The sequence below is a fragment of the Rhinopithecus roxellana genome, chromosome 21 (genome assembly GCF_007565055.1).
Source record: "Rhinopithecus roxellana isolate Shanxi Qingling chromosome 21, ASM756505v1, whole genome shotgun sequence".
Classification (NCBI taxonomy): domain Eukaryota; kingdom Metazoa; phylum Chordata; class Mammalia; order Primates; family Cercopithecidae; genus Rhinopithecus; species Rhinopithecus roxellana.
In genome coordinates, this window is record NC_044569.1 from 7,433,061 (window position 1) to 7,446,836 (window position 13,776).

At 44.6% G+C, this 13,776-nt stretch overlaps 1 pseudogene; it reads left to right on the top strand.

Annotated features, from left to right (window-relative positions):
• The window catches only part of LOC104670259, a 40,657-nt pseudogene that overhangs the window by 11,680 nt on the left and 15,201 nt on the right, over nt 1–13,776 (top strand).

Below are 13,776 nucleotides of genomic sequence, written 5' to 3' on the forward strand. Positions count from 1 at the left end.
TTTCTTTGTAATACATTGCTATTTTAAGCAGTACTGAAGAAAACAAATTGCATGACTCCATCTCAAAAAAATAAAATGCAATGGATATTGAATTTTATCTGAATAATTTTCAGCCCAGAAATTGACATATTATGGGAATTATTTTTCATTATGCATATGAAAAGTAAGGTGCTGTATATACTTAATTTTGCCAGTTAAATCACTTTAAAATGGTTTATAAAGTGCTCTATAAGGGAAATTATGAGTGGATAAGGAACCAGCTTGTAGTGGGAAATCAGAGAGCTAGAGAGACCAATAAGGTTACAGGAGGATTTATTAAGGTGTACACCAGCTCAGCAGACCTGTGTCCAGAAAGTCTGAGCACCAAACAAAGAGAACATACATCTTTTATGCAAGCAAGGGCACGAAAAATGTGATGCAGGAAGCAAGCTTACAGAAGCAAGAACAAAGGCAGTTAATCATTCTACGACACGTTTTACATCTTAGGAAAACATGTTTTGCAGCCTATGCTTATCTGTTTTGTGAACTTGCAGCTGTGCAGCAGAAAAAAACAGGAATTTACAAACTTGCAAAGTATGTAGAGGAGAGATATGGTTAATGGTTCAGACAGGCAGTTAATATTCTTTTTAAACTTCCCACTTGGTGGAGGTTGGTTGTATGGGGCCTTTGATCCTTAAATAATAACTTTTTGTCGTAGGAAAGAGAAACTTCTTATTTTTAATTTTCTACTTCATTCCCCCCTTCGGTGCTTTTCATAAAGGCAATATTTAATAGAAAGCACCACTATCTTCTATTTCTTCATAGGGTGGCGCACATTCCTCTTTGGGCAGTGATTGATATTTGGTCAAGGCCATTATTTGAGTAGTGGTTTGCCTGGTTACGACTGCTTCTATAGTCAACTGAACGCTTCTGGTGAGGAGAGGCAAGAGACAAGGGAGTATCAGGCACCCGCCCAGGATGGCTGAGAAGCCCCCTGTAAAAGTCTTAAATCCACCAAAAGATGAAAACCATCCTCTGAAGAGGGAGTCTGGAGACCACCCTTTCCAGGTTTGAACTGGAACATGGGCTAGTTTTCGCATTCTGGCAGTAATTTCCATGACTGCTTTTCCATTATCATCAACTTCTAGGCAGCAATTTGTTAGGTTGAATTTTCCACATCCTCCCCTTCCTGGGCCAGTATGTAATCTAATACTAGTCTATTCTGGTAGATAGCATTCCTCATTTGTGTGTCTTGCTGGGCTAGCAAGTCTAAAGCTTTTGCTGTTTCATTAGTTATGATTTCAAGAACAGCTTATAAACTTACGATTCTGTTGAGCATATAGATAGGGGTACAGTATCCTCATGACCCATCCTGTGCCCAAGTGGTGGGTCCATAATACTTGATAATCCTTTCATGGGGCCACTCATTTTCTTTCCAATCCCCTATATCTGTGTCCTTTTTTATGTTTGTATCTATGCTTATTTTGACTTTTCTTTTAACTTCATCATAAACAGAGTATCCTAGAGCCTCTCCTTGTTTTAGGGGAATTAGGAAAAAGGATGGTCTGCTGCTCCTAGTACACAGGCTCCTGTCCATTTGGCACGTTCCTCCATATACATAACACGAGGATATTCCTAGGCTGTCAGCTATATTCTCAGTTACTTGGACAAACAGATTCTTTGTTGGAGAGAGGAGCTCCTTTTGGACCTGGAATTGTCGAATGAAATGGCTTTTTACCTTCCTTATAATATATAAGCTATCCTTTATTTCCTGGCCGCATTTTATAGCATTATTGGATAACCTGTAGTCCACATGGATTGCTCTGGTTCCAGGATAGTGAGATCTTTAAGAATACAACTATCTGTTTTGCAATCAGGTTTTGCTAACAGTTTAATATATACCATGGGCTGTTTTGTGGTAGCCAGGGAACCGGTGGAGCTCAATACACAATCCAGCAAGTTAATTCTGGCGCCCTGCTGGTGCAGTTAGGAAACATGCAGTTCCTTTTTCCACAACTGCTACTCCTTGAGCTCACTGTGGTAGCTGAGACTATGGGATAGGCAGATCCCGTGAATGCCACTTGGCAAGAATTATAGTACAGAGATGAGTCTCTCTCTGAGTAGGTGAGACTCTAACTTGATTTAGAAGCCTCCCTCCTTTCATCCCATTGTGGATCTCAAACCAAATCCCAGGCTGGAATTTTGGATCATAATAGGACTCACCATTTCCTGGGTCACAGACTGAATAAGTTGCCTGATTGTAGATACAGGTCCCTGGGTGGGTTCTGGAGCATTCATAATATGTAGGGGACAAGATAGTCTTAACTTTTGTCTTCCCTTGCCATGTGGCATGCATACAGTAGGAATGCGCCTCTAGGGGCTTCCCCTTTAGCATATGCAGGGGTGCCAATACAATGAAAATGGTAAACAGCATATCTATACTAAACATGGACAGCAAAGGTCCTCTCCTGGGAGGGGAGATTGGCAAAAATGATAGCGTAGTGTAACAGAACAATTAATATTACTAAGACAGCAATCAAACTTAAGACTTCTATCCACATTTACTCATCTGACGAAGACTCCTCAAGCTTCGGCTGTGCGTAGACTAGTCAGCTTCCGGTGTGACTAGAGCAGGGCTTGATGACTCCTCAAGCTTCCGCCTTGTGTCGACTGGCCAGCCTCCGGAGTGGCCAGAGCAGGGCTGTCATCTTTCCCTGCAGTGGTCTGGTTCTGTCGCAGGATCAATCAGGTCGGATGGTCTGGGTCCTGTTGACTGGTCCACCTGTCCTGTGCCGCTGGTTTCAGGCAACTGTTGTGGATCCAGGGCCCGATACCCGCAACTTTTAACAGCAGTAGGGGTAGACAGGATTACAGTATGGGGCCCATCCCATATGGGTCCTAGAGTGGCTGGATTCCATTTCATAACCCAAACAGAGTCTCCAGGGTTAAAAGGATGTGCTGGGTCAACGAGACTTACAAGTATTCTTTCCTGTACCCAACCATGGACCTCCTTCATGGCTATTCCTAAAGCCTGCAATTGCTTTTTTAAAGTTAATTCCCCTAGTTCCCGGAGATCACTTTTAATCTGATTTATGATTGGGGGTGGTTGGCCAAACATAATCTCATAGGGCGAATACCCAGTTTGTTTGGTAGGGGTGCACCTGACTCAGAGGAAGACCATGGGCAAGACCTGATCCCATTTAAGGTGAGTTTCTTGACAGAACTTCTTCAGCACTTGGTTGAATATCCAGTTCATCTGTTCTGCTTTTCCTGAGCTCTGTGGATGGTAGGCTGTGTGCAACTTCCATTTTATCTTTAGGAGCCAAGTGAAGTCCTGGACTATTTCAGCCACAAATGCTGGTCCATTATCTGATCCTAAAGTTAAAGGCAGTCCAAATCTGGGAATAACGTCTCTTAGCAACACCTGGGTTATCTCTTGTGCCTTTTCTGTTCGGGTGGGGAAAGCCTCTATCCATTCTGAAAAGGTGCAGACAAACACCAACATGTACCAATAGCCCCCAGCCAGGGGCAATTCAGTAAAGTCCACAAGTAGGTTCTCACAAGGCGCTGTTCCAACTTCCTGAATTCCTGGAGGCCTGGTTGGTGCCTGCCATTGGCTGTTTGGGGCACAGGTTAGACATTGCTCATACACAGTTTTAGTAATGGTGGTGAGTCGTAGCACATAAAAGTGTCGCCCCAGCAAAGTCTCTAGTGCTGTCTTTCCCATGTAAGTCCCTTGGTGAAACTGCTTAACAAATGTGGGAGCCACCATCTCGGGTATGGCTAATCTCCCATCAGAGAACTTCCACCATCCTCCTTCAATGTAGCGCTCATTCTCCTGTGCAAACCAGGCCTTTTCACTTGGAGTGTAGGTGGGTGTCTCTGGAGAGAAATCTCTGGGAGGAGAGGCATAATCAGAGCTGTCTCCTTAGAGGGCAAAGTCATCATTGCTGCTCACTTTGCTTCCATGTCCGCTTTCCTATTTCCTTTTGCCTCAGAAGTTCCTGCTGCCTGATGTCTTTTGCAATGAATGTCAGCCACCTTTTCTGCAGCCCATACAGCATCTGGGAGCTGTAGAATTTCTTCCTTATACTTTATTTCTCTCCCTCCTGCAGTCAGAAATTCTTTCTTTATGTATTGTCCCATGGATGTACAGTGTAGCAAAAGCATACTTAAAGTCAGTATAAATGTGACTACTTTTCCTTTTGCTAGTAGTAAGGCTCTTGTTAGGGCAATTAGCTCCACCTTCTGGGCTGATGCCCCAGCAGGCACTGGTTGAGCTTCCACCACTGAGTCACATGTCACTACTGCATACCCAGCTTGGCAGATCCCTTCTGATACGAAGCTGCTTCCATCTGTGAAGTGCTCGACATCTGGGCCTCCAAGGGGCTGATCTGCTGAGTCTCTTCAGTTGGAGAATACTTCCTCTACTGCATCTATGCAATAATGTTGAGGGAGGGGATCCCTCAGCTTGTCTGTGGGCAGCAGAGTGGCTGGATTGAAAGTATTGACAGTTTCTACAGTTATATATGGATTTTCACACAGGAGGCCTTGATACTTAGTCATTCTTGGGTTTGATAACCAGTGGTGCCCTCTTTGGTCCATGAGAGTTATAACTGAGTGTGGCACTCAAATTATTAATTTCTGTCCTAAAGTTAGTTTGTTGGCTTGTTGTGCCAGCAGGGCTGTGGCTGCTAGTGCTTTAAAGCAAGGGGTCCAGCCTGTGCTACGGTGTCTAACTGTTTAGATAAATATGTCACTGGCCGCTGCCATGACCTCATCATTTGGATCATCAGAAGTCCAATAGCCATTCCTTCTTGCTCAGGGACATGTAGGAAGAAAAGCTTAGTCTGGTCTGGCAGCCCTAAGGCTAGGGCCTGTAGTAGGGCTCTCTTGATTTCTTTAAAGGCCTTTCCCTGGTCAGGCCCCCGCCAGAGGAGGGGCGTTCCTTTTCCCCCTGCTTTGTGGCTTCATGTAGCAGTTTTGCCATGAGTGAGAAACTTGGAATCCAAATATGTCAGAAACCTGCTGTGCTCCTAAAAACTCCCTCATTTGATGCTGGGTGGCTGGAGTAGGTAGTGCACACACAGCCCGCTTCCGTTCACTGCCAAGCTCACATTTTGCTTGACTTATGTCAAAGCCTAGGTAGTTAACTCCTTCTGAGCATATTTTTGCCTCTTCTTTCCATACTCTATATCCTGTTTCCCATAGGAGATGGAGGAGGTTATCAGCGCCTTGAAGGCAGTCCACCCAGGTAGGGGCTGCAAGTAAAAGATCATCTATATACTGCAACAGGACACACTTGTCATTGGGTGGAGTGAAAGCCCTAAGGTATGATGCCAGTGCCTCCTTAAAAATCATTGGGGAGTTTTTAAACCCTTGTGGGAGCCACGTCCAGGTATACTGAGTTTTCCCCCACATAGGCTGGCTCACAGGGACCAGCAGCAGACAGAAGAATGCATCTTTCAGATCCAGGCAAGTAAACTATGCAGCGCTTGTGGGAACGTGACCCATCAACCATCCAGTACCTAACCATCCAGGGGGTTAGGTATCACTGGATGAATGGAAACTGTAGCCTGGTTCACTGTGCGTAAATCTTGCACTGGCCTATATTGGTCATTTGGCTTCCATACCAGCAAAAGGGGTGTGTTGCAAGGGGACCTGCACTTCACTATGATGCCATGCTTAAAGATCCAATCTATGTGCTTTTGAATGCCACTTACGGCCTCGATGAACAACGAGTATTGACGAACCCATACCGGAGTCACTCCGAGCTTTAGCTCCACCAAGACTGGTGCCTGATTTACAGCCAATCTGGTGGATTGTCTTCAGTCCACACTCCCGGAATCTTTGCAAGTAATCCATACATTTCAAGTGGTCCTGGCACTTCTGGTCTAAGTGCTGTTTCTGCATATAGTCTCCATTCCTCAGCCCATGGGAAGGTGAGGGTTAATACCATAGTCTTCGGCTGACTCAGGTTTAAAGACACATTCCCTGGAGGCTTGAAAGAAATTTGCGCCTGCAGTTTTTGGAGTAAGTCTCTTCCTAGCAAGAGGACTGGACAATTTGGAAGGTATAGACACTCATGCTGGACTTCCCATCCTCCAATAATACACCTCCTTGATTGACGGAAGGGTCTCTTCTCCAAGACTCTGGTTGCCCCAATAATAGTTGTGTAATTCCTGGATAGTGGCCTTACAGGTTGCATCTCTACCAAATGCTCAGCTCCGGTATCTGCCATAAAGTCCATCTGTTGGCCCCCCATCTCCACTGAGACCATAGGCTCCTGGGGGCCCAAAGAAATGGAGGCTGGTCTGTCTCAGTCCTCATAGCCTGCTACCTCTGCTAGGCTAATTAGATCGATGTCCGGTCTCAGAACACAGCAGCTGGTGGCCAGAGGCTCCAGCCAAACTCCCTGGTCATGGCTATTGCCCTTATCTTTCTCTGGACATTCCTCCTTCTGGGGTCCTTTCTTTTTGCACAATGCACATTGATCCTTCTCCAGGCTTTTCCAGCCTTCAAAACCTGGTCTAGACTAACCTCTTCCACAACCACGTCTGCGACCATGTCCATGCCCCTCCACAATGCCAGTCTCTCTTTCAACCAGGGCAGCCACTAATAGCTCAGTCTTTTTCTTGAGCCTCCACTCAGTTTCCTTCTTTTCCTCTTGTTCATGGTTAAGATACACCTTAGGAGGCACCTCCATAAGCTGAGTAGCATTCATGCCTGAGAAACCTTCCAGTTTCTGAAGTATTCGCTTCATGTCACCCTGCACCTGGCTAAGACATGATGTCTTCACCATGCGCTGATTTTCAGCAGCCTCTGGATCAAATGGAATATAGAGCTGGTATGACTCACAGCCTCTCATAAAACCAACTGGGGTTCTCATCAGTCTTTTGGAGCACCTCTAAAATCTTTCCTATATTCATTGCTTTCTTTCCACTTCTTATCCCATTTAGAAGTGCCCCCTGATAAGCTTTGCAGATGCTGACGCTCCTCTGCATCATTTAGGTCCCCGTTGGGGTCTATCTCTGGGAGCCACTCCTGGGCATAATGGCGGACATCATTTGTACCATCTGGCAGTGTGTTCTCTTGCCATTGGAGGGCTGCTTGAGTCACTCTCCTGTGCTCCTCTGTGTTGAACAGAGTTAAAAGGAGCTGTTGGCAGTCTGACCAGGGGGGGTTATGGGTCAGAAAAATGGACCTCATCAAGTCTATGAGGGTTTGAGGCTTTTCCGTATGGGAGAGAGCATGTTGTTTCCAATTTAGGAGGTCTATGGCAGACAAGGGCTGGTAGACGAAAATCCACTGCCCTCCTTGAACCTGGCCTTGCTGATCATGATAAATTTGTGCTCAAGTCTCACGGAAGAGCATTTGTAAGGCTCGGGTGCGGCCAGACTGGAGGTGGCCCGCTGCGTCACTTTGCTTTTCCTCCTTAGCAAGGGCCTCAGCAGTGAAACAGCCCTGAGCCACGCTCAGGCGGACACCCCAGGCTGGTAGGCAGGTCTCCCCAGAGTGGGCGGGGCTCTCTGGAGTGTGCCACCCACCGTGCCCCAGGGCTCCATTGACTCCTCACTGGGACACTCAGTAGCCTCCTGGATGACGTGTTTGCCACCACCACAGGGTGACTTCCTACCTTAGCCACCTCCTGGCGGCCGGCAATGGAGTCCTGCTGTTGGGGCAGGGGTAGCATAAAGAGCCTGGCATTCAGTGCCTGGAATGGACTCCAAGGAGGAAGCCACAGAGCTCAGCGCCCCCTCCAGGACCACCCCAACCCCTCACCCCCAGTGTGAGAGCCGCAAGCCTTGGAGATGCTGTAGCGAGCCTGAGAGTACAATACGTGCCTGTTTGTCCTGGTGCAGCACAGCGCCCAGGCCCTACACCACTACGGTGTCACCACAGAGCCTTGCTGGTGGGACGGCACCACCCGCTGACAGTGCAGATGAGAACAGAGACATGCTACTGCACCTGGCCATCATCCACAGGCTGACCAGTGTCATGGAGCAGATAGCCCACATCATTTACCACGCCAAGCACCTCGGCGTTGTCAACCTCACCAGCCACTTGCACCAGAAGCCCCTGCACCTGGTGGTGATCACTGGGCAGACAAGGGTGGTGAGGTTTCGACTGCAGGTGGGTGCAGACCCGGCACTGCTGATCGGCGTGGAAACTCAGCCATGCACCTGGCACTGCAGGCAGGCACTAGTGCCTCAGAGTTGCTGTGTGCACTGCTTTGGAGTGGAGCTCCCGCTGTGCCCCAGCTATTGCCCATGCCTGACTTTGAGGGACTGTACCCAGTACACCTGGCGGTCTGAGCCCAAAGTCCTGAGTGCCTGGATCTGCTGGTGGACAGCGGGGCTGAGGTGGAGGCCACAGAGCAGCAGGGGAGCCGAACAGCCTTGCATCTGGCCACAGAGATGGAGGAGCTGGGGTTGGTCACCCATCTGGTCACCCAGCTCCGGGCCAACGTGAACGCTTGCACCTTTGTGGGAAACACAAAGTGCACCTGGCAGCTGGTCTGGGATCCCCGACCCTCACCCTCCTCCTTCTGAAGGCTGGCGCTGATGTCTATGCTGAGAACAAGGAACCCCTGTGCCCGCTGCCCTCACCTCCTCCTCTGAGAGCAACTCGGACTGGGAGGGGCCTGAGAAGGACACCCGAAGCAGCTTCCAGGGCCACACGCCTCAGCCTCACCCACAGCACCACGGTGAAGACCTTGCTGCTAAATGTGGTTCGGAACACCATGGAGCTGCCCCTGACCCCGCCCAGCCCTGCAGGGCCAGATAGTAAATATTTTTGGTTTTGCAAGTCACACCTTCTGTGTCACAACCATTCGACTACCCTTGTAGCACAGAAGCAGTACTGTGGATGACAGGTCAACAAATGCGTGTGGCTGTGTTCCAAAAAGTTTTATTTATACAATCAGCCGTGGCTACCATACTGTAGTTTTGATCCCTAAACTTCCAGTATAAAGATATTAGATGAAGTCAAGGAGAATGCTTCTGACAGGAACAGTCACAAGAAGCAAAAGGAAAAGAAAAAAATGTGTATTGATAGTTAAAATTAGTATGTAGAATCTCTAAAAAAAAAAAAATGCTTGCAAATCAACACGGTTTTTTTCTACAGAACTTCGCAGAGCTTTTCAAAATGCTAAAATACTTTGTGATGCTGCAAAGACTCTACAGTTACCCAAAGTTAGTGCACCTCGGTGCATCTCTGCTGAGGCTAAACCATGCCACCCATCAGGACATCCCACCAAGTGGACCTTTCCAGCCTCCCCTTATTTAAATGTTTCATGGCTTTCCCTTCTACATAAACAGTGTCCACTATCACTTAGGTCAGTGAGGTTTGGAACTACATTTCACAGTCCCTGATTCAAACTCCAACACAACTACTAATAGGAGCTTAAAGACTTGCAGCTGCTTCTGGATAGAGGGAGCTAAAAGGGAGGTAGAGCCATCTACAGGAGATATGTGGTACTGCACAACAAGAGCTATGCGAAGCAGGTGAGAAAGGGACTGAGAAATGCATCACAGCACCTAGTAGAAATCGCTCTACACTCTCTTTATTTAACACAGAGATTTAGCAACGAAGGCAGGGTTTTCAGGAGCAGACCTTTTATTTTTGTTTGATGGGGTTGGGTGGAGAGACATGATCTTGACCGCAGTTTATGTTATGACACCATGTGTGAGGAAGAGAGGATATTTAGAGTAAGTGTTTCTTTTGCAGGCTTGAATGGTCATTCGACTTATACACAAAAGTGCGCCCATTTTCAGTGTCTCCATATCAGCACCAATTTCATTTAACTGTAAGATTCTTTTTACCATGAACACTTGGGGTGCTCAATGGTTTAAAGGACATTCTACACAAAAGTTTGAAACCTCTTCATTACAGCAACTAAAACCTCGCAATGGTTTCCTAGATAAGTCTTCTGTGTAGTATTTTGAAAAACAGATTTTTCTCCCAAAGAGTTAGGACAATAACGTTCATGTCATAAGAACTCTGTTTTTTTGGACCATATTTTGTGATAAAAAGCAAATGAGCTTTGCATTTAGGAGCTCCAGGAAGTCCTTGTTGCCCTTGGAAGTCTGCCCCCTCACCCCGACAAAGGGCCAGACAGCTTAGAGGTAGGGAATATCTCCCTCCATAGGCTCACCAAAATGTGCGGCTGGCTGTATGTTCTTTACTGATGTCCCGCGAGCCCTTAAGGTATTTCAACAATGAACATCTCGATTTTCTGTGGATTTATGGAAGAAAATGTATCTCTCCAAATGTGTATAGTAGTTCCCCCTTATCTGCAGGGAATAGTGCCAAGACCCCCAGTGAATGCCTAATACTGCAGATAATAAACAACCCTATATATGCTGTTCTTTTTACTATACATACATACATACCGGAAATATAGCTTAATTTGTAAACTGGGCACCATATGTGATTAACAACCATATCTACTAATAAAATAGAACAATTAAGACAACAGGCTGTAATAAAAGTCATGTGACTGGTCTCTCTTTCTCTCTCTCAAAATATCTTACTGTACTCACCCTTCCTGTGGTAATGTGAGGTGATACAGTGCCTACGGGATGACATGAAGTGAGGCAAATGATGTAGACATTTTGACATATCGTTCAGCTACTACTGCCCTCCTGATGATACATCAGGGGGAAGATCACTTGCTTCACGTGACCCCAGAGCATCGTGCCATGACCGTGTATTTTTTGCTGGGTGTCAGGAGCAGACAATGCTGATGTTTGGGGATCCTTGAGAATTGAAGGGTTTTTTTTTGTTTGTTTTTTGTTGTGTTGTGATTTTGCCAAGGCCTGCTGGAAGAACACTGCAATCAGATGTTGTATGAATTTTCAATTCATCGAAGTGTTGCTGCAGAGATTATAATTCTTCAGTGAGAATATGAGTAATTTTAATACTGCATTTCATCCTAAGATATTCCATAATTTGTTTTTATAATGTCTGTGCAATTTGAAACACTGCAGCACATTTCAATTATGTCCATGTTGCTGGTTCTGCTTCATTTCTTCATCTTTCTCCGCAGACGATTCAACAAGTTCTTCCAGTTCCTCATTTGTTAGCCCTTCTTGATGGCCTTCAATATCTTCTGCCACTTCAGCGAGCATGTCAGCAACCCTTCTCCACCAATCTGTCTTGCTGCATGACTTTCCTAACTTCTCCACTGATCCCAGAGAAGCCTTTAAAATCATTCATGGCTTCACTCCATAAGTTCCTCTAGCAGGCATTTACAATTTCCGGTTTTAATTCATCCAATGCAGCTTTGAAGAAAGTTACTGCATTAGCAATAGTGAATAGCAATAACACGCATGGATCTGCCATCTCCTGGGATAGCAGTGCCTTCTGGATACCTCCTGAGGGATCTGCCTGAGGCTGCTTTATAGTTAACTTTTTTTAATAAGTAGAAAGAGTACATTCTAAAATAATAATAAAAAGTATAGTAAACACATAAACTAGTAACGTAGTTGCTTATTTTCATTATTAAGTATTATATATTGTACCTTACATTGTGTGCTATACTGTTATACCACCGGCAGCAGAGTAGGTTTGTTTATACCAGCACCAGCACGAACACGTGAATAATGTATTGCACTGTGACATAGAAAGGCTACAATGTCACTAGATGATTAGTGCTCATCCAGCTCCATCATAATCTTATGAGCCCACCATCCCATACCGGGTCTGTCACTGACCACAGCCTTGTTAGTCAGTGTATGACTGTATTTCTATGAACCTCAGTGTCCTCTTCTATGAAAATGGAATGATGTTAGTACTATATCAGGGGATTATGTAAGAATTAATTGGGATGATGCATGTAAAAATTCTGAGCAATTTTACATACAATCCTTCTCAAGATCAGGGCACGATAAATTTATATTTTAAATAACTAAAGATACAAATTGAAAAACTGGAGTCATAAATCAATAAAGTATAATATTTCTACTTTTCTAGCAAGTCCTAAATCAGCCTAGCTAAAAAAATTAGTAAATAAAATTCTCTTTTTCTTTTTTCAATTATTACAAAGCAAACCTCTGAGATATCAGGGTCAAAATTTTCCATTTATGTTTATTTGTTGCTGTTTTTATTTCTGCCACTTTTTATGGGTTTGGTCCTTTTAAATGAAGAGAAGATAATGAGATGATCATGACACTTAGATCCTGAACAACTCACGCACACGCGCACACAAGTCTAAATTTCTTTTCAAAGTAAAAGTAAATTCATCCTAGAAGTTAAAACATTGATAATCGTCTAGCGGAAAGTAGACAATTATCTATCAGAGAATGTATCTACTTCTGCAGGTGATAGTAAAAGCCTAAATAAAACACTAGAATTTTACAAATAAATCGATGCTGTTTTAATCCTCAAATTGGTTTCCAACTACCGATTTAGCCAAGTGAGTCTTAAAAGGTATAAATATGAACAGTGAGTCTCATGTCCTAGCTACCTATTACTATGTAACAAGCAATGCCAAACCCAGTAAGCAAGAGGAAGCATTCATGGACCTCATGAATCTGCATTTGGGTTGGGTTCAGAGGGACTGGCTCCTTTCTGCTGCATGTGGCATCAGTAGGGGCAGCTCCCGGGGCTGAGGTCATCTGAAGACTCAGTGCTCACCTGTCTGGAGACTGACAGCAGCTGTGGGCTGGAACACCCATCCCCAAGGCCCCTCCGTACAGCTACTTGGCTCCCACCCAGAATCTGGCTGAGTTCCAAGATCAAGCATCCCACATGAGAGTGGGGCAGAAGCTGTTTCTTCAGTTTTGACCTAGCCTCAGAAGTCATACAGCATCAATTATCTCACTCTTAATTAGCTGAGGTTGACTTACAAAGAGTCACTAAGATTCAAGGAGAACAGCCATGGACTCAACATTTGATGGGGAGTGGCGAGGTTCTGGTAGGGCAAGTAGGATGGGAAACATTTTTGCCACCATTTTTGGAAAACACTTTCTATCTCACTTACATTTCACTGAGTCAATGCAACATATTTATCTACTATGGCATTTTGCTAATGTCTTGTATCCAAATTAGAAATTCATTCATTCATTCAAAAAAAAACATGCAACGAGTTCTTGTTATGAGTTATGCACTTTACAAGGTGATGGATATATCCACATTAATAGGCTAGATGCGAAAATTATCAGTGCCTCTGCTTAAAATAAATACTGCCTCGTAACATTAATAATTTGTTTGAGAATGATTTAGAGCAGTTGCTAGAATCGAACTCAGGATCCAGATTGTCCAGGTGCTAATTCTCACTCTCTCGTGTGCACTTGTCTATGATATGGGCAAGTTCTTGAAACTTCTCTGGGCTTCTGTCTTCTTGTCTGTAACATGAGACTAGTAATAGATCTGCCTGGTAGGGTTGTTGTAAGGAGGAAAGGTATTGATTCATGCAATTGGTTAGTGTCTGATAGTAAGCACTCAGTAAATGTTAGCCATAATTATTATTATTTATTAAGATTAGAGTGGGCTTCAAATGTTTATGGCATAACAATAGGTGAAAAGGAAGAGAATTAGAAAATCAATAAAGCGTACAATATCACTATAACAGAGAACAGAAAAACCTTATATGTGGAAGAAATGTTATATTGGAGAAAAATGCAACAAAACATTTTAAGTGATGTGTTGGAGTGGAAAAACTACGGAAAATATTTTTCTTCTTATCTCTATATTCCAAAAATTTTTCCACACAAAAACGAATTGCTTGTATAATGTTTATATCGCTGGCCTATAACTGAAATAATAAAGCCACTTCCCGTTACAAGAAAAATC